Source organism: Oreochromis niloticus, linkage group LG17, assembly GCF_001858045.2.
Source record: "Oreochromis niloticus isolate F11D_XX linkage group LG17, O_niloticus_UMD_NMBU, whole genome shotgun sequence".
NCBI lineage: Eukaryota > Metazoa > Chordata > Actinopteri > Cichliformes > Cichlidae > Oreochromis > Oreochromis niloticus.
In genome coordinates this window covers 29,782,903-29,786,089 of record NC_031981.2, presented here as the reverse complement: position 1 = coordinate 29,786,089, position 3,187 = coordinate 29,782,903, and the positions used below count along the sequence as shown (strand labels likewise).

The 3,187-nt window shown below is 40.4% G+C and overlaps 1 long non-coding RNA gene across 2 annotated transcripts; it reads left to right on the top strand.

Moving 5' to 3' along the window:
* The first annotated feature begins 200 nt into the window (after positions 1–200).
* LOC109195169 (uncharacterized) lies at positions 201–1,717 on the top strand. Of its 2 annotated transcripts, XR_002056874.2 has the most exons (4): positions 201–419; positions 493–582; positions 661–857; positions 974–1,717. It is a non-coding gene; the product is annotated as an uncharacterized LOC109195169 (long non-coding RNA). The 2 variants fall into 2 exon arrangements; XR_002056873.2 differs by having other exon boundaries at positions 207–419; positions 661–1,717.
* The last annotated feature ends 1,470 nt before the right edge of the window (positions 1,718–3,187 follow it).

Below are 3,187 nucleotides of genomic sequence, written 5' to 3'. Positions count from 1 at the left end.
TTCACAAACACTTCTTGTAATAACTAACTACTCCTGACATTTTGGACATGTTAGCTCTTTATGCAGTAAAGTTACAGTGGGATACAAATAATATCAGGCTGATCCTGCCGTAATATGTTCCCCCGGTTCAAATCACGGACAAACAGTATCCCACAGCTGTTTTTGTGTTTAAACCCATTTTGCACAGAGAGGCATTTTTTGAAAAATGCATTTGTGACAGGTGAGACCTGAGTCTGGGAACCGCCCCTGGTGGGCGGAGCTGGTCTTTGCTCCTTTGATAAGCGCAGGTGTGGGCAATTGGGCATTTTCTCTGCAAACCTGAAGCTGCAAGTGCTCAGTCCAAGTTGGGCAAGTTGGTGTTTGTAACTTCTTTCTATGAAAGTCTGATATGGGTTCTCTCCTAAACTTCTGTTAGAACGGTAGGTTACACAAAAATGTACCACTTGAGCTCTGGCAGTTGGCAGAGGTTTATAGTTATGTGCACCCTTGTAGGTGGGAAACATTGCTCCCGTGAGAACGGTATAGTGGACTTCATCGCCACTGACCCACAGTTATTAGGGTGTGACACGAACTTGTGGACAGGTAACAAAACAATTAAGTTGAGGAATATTCCTGTGTTTTATTGTCCAGCATAAGTGATCTCCTGCCTTTTATTCACAGAGTACCGAGCTGCTGCTTTGCCAAGTGGATTTCTGGCTGCGGGCAAAGGACCCGACACGTCACTGAATTTTAAACTGTTTTAAATGCGACAGACTGACTGCTGTGGCTGTCAACTGTTTGTCGACAGCCACGCTTGTCTGACCCGCAGCGCTTGTCCTGTTTCACGGGCAATCACAGTTTTATCGTTTTTAAACAAGGTAAAGTTTTTAATTGTTTTTAAGTGCCGCTGTTACATTGTTACTTTTATTTTGTATTAAAAATTAAATTCTTTTTAACTGACTGTGCGCCTACGGCTCTGTCCTATTTTAAATAGGTACCTACCACGGGTCACAAACTCGCGTTGTCGGACAGGACGAGCCTCTAGGTGTACAAGGCGATTAGTCAGTTGGTTTGTGTAAAATTCTTTGTTTATTTTTATTTATTTATTTTTTTTATGAGTGTGTGTTTTATATTTGTATGTATTTATTTATTTATTTTTTTAGGCAAAGCAGCAGCTGGTAATTCCTGGTGGTAACAAAGTGTAATCTGCATTTAACCATAGTAGGCACACTTATTGGTGAGGGTTTTTATTTTTTTATTATGGAGTCCCAATCAGGCATTTCTAGCCCCCTTAGACCTCATGACTCTACTCCTATGGAGGGCTCTCCGCGAGAGAGGTTGGTTTATATCCCTAGAGAGAGGTCGTGCCCCCTGTTTAGTGGAACTGGGGAAATTGGTGTCCAGAGTTGGGTGGAGGAAATAAAATCTGTGATGCGCACTCGTAGACTTGCCCCTATTGATAGAGCCCATTATATCTATGACCATTTGACTGGTGATGCTCGTGAAGAAATAAAATATAGGTCCCAGCAAGTAAGAGAAGATCCAGACCGCATTCTTGATATTCTCCTTAGCCAGTATGGTTGCCCCATGTCCTTTATTGCTGTTAAGGAAGCTTTTTATGCAAGAAGGCAGCAAGAAGGGGAGTCATTGAGGCAATTCTCCCATGCATTGTTTTCTCTCATGGACAAAATGATTCAAAGTTGTCCAGAGAGGCGAATTCCTGAGGCTGCTAGACTGCTTTCGGATCAGTTTGTAAGGCAAGGCAAGGCAATTTTATTTGTATAGCACACTTTCAGCACAAGGCAATTCAAGGTGCTTTACATGATTAAAAGAGAACACAAAACATAAAACACTATAAGAGTAAAATACAATAAACATTTACAAGAAAGCATTTACAATAAAACAATAATCAGGATAATAATTTATATGAAGATATTAAAACAAACAAGTAGAGAGCCATAATAGGATCAGTTACTCGTAAGCAAGTCTAAATAAGTAAGTTTTAATTTTAGACTTAAAAGAGTTCAACGTTTCTGCAGCTTTGTATTCTCCTGGTATTGTATTCCAAATATGAGGAGCGTAGGAGCTAAAAGCTGCTTCTCCTTGTTTAGTTCTGGTTCTAGGGACGGTCAGTAAACAAGAGCTGGAGGACCTAAGTGATCTTGAGGGTTTGTACCATGATAGCAGATCCCTAATGTACTCTGGTGCTAACCCATTCAAGGATTTATAAACTAATAAAAGCACTTTAAAGTCTATTCTCTGAGCTACAGGTAGCCAGTGTAATGACTTTAGAACTGGGGTAATGTGCTCTATTTTCTTAGTTCTAGTAAGAACACGAGCAGCAGCGTTCTGGATCAGCTGCAGTTGTCTGATTGATTTTTTTGGTAAACCTGTCATGATACTATTACAGTAATCAAGGCGGCTAGAGATAAATGCATGGATTAGTTTCTCTAGGTCTCCTTGTGTCATCAGTCCTTTAATCCTGGAAATGTTCCTCAGGTGGTAGAATGCTGACTTTGTTATAGCTTTAATGTGGCCCTGGAGGTTCAGGTCTGAGTCCATTATTACACCTAAATTTCTAGCCTGGTCGGTAGTTTCTAGTTGGACCAGTTTGAGCTGATTACTGATATTTAATCGATCTTTTTTAGGTCCAAAGATAAGTACTTCAGTTTTGTTATTGTTTAGTTGAAGGAAATTATGAGACATCCAGTTGTTAATTTGCTCAATGCATTTATTAAGGGTTTGGATAGGTTCAACATCACCTGGTGACATAGAAATGTAAAGTTGAGTATCGTCTGCATAATTGTGGTAGTTAATATTATAGGTGGTTATAATCTGGCTTAACGGGAGCATGTAAATGCTAAATAAGAGGGGCCCTAGGATGGAACCTTGGGGGACCCCGCATGTGATTTCTATATTTTGTGATGAAAATTGGCTAATTGACACATAGAAGTTCCTGTTCTTAAGGTAGGACTTAAACCAGTTGAGTGCTGTACCAGAGAGTCCGGCCCAGCTCTCTAGACGTTCCAGTAATATATCATGATCAACGGTGTCGAACGCCGCACTAAGGTCCAGTAGTACCAATACTGTGGATTTCCCATGGTCAGTATTTATACGGATGTCATTAAACACTTTGACAAGGGCTGTTTCGGTGCTGTGGTGCTTACGAAAACCAGACTGATAAATATCAAAACGGTTGTTCTTTGTG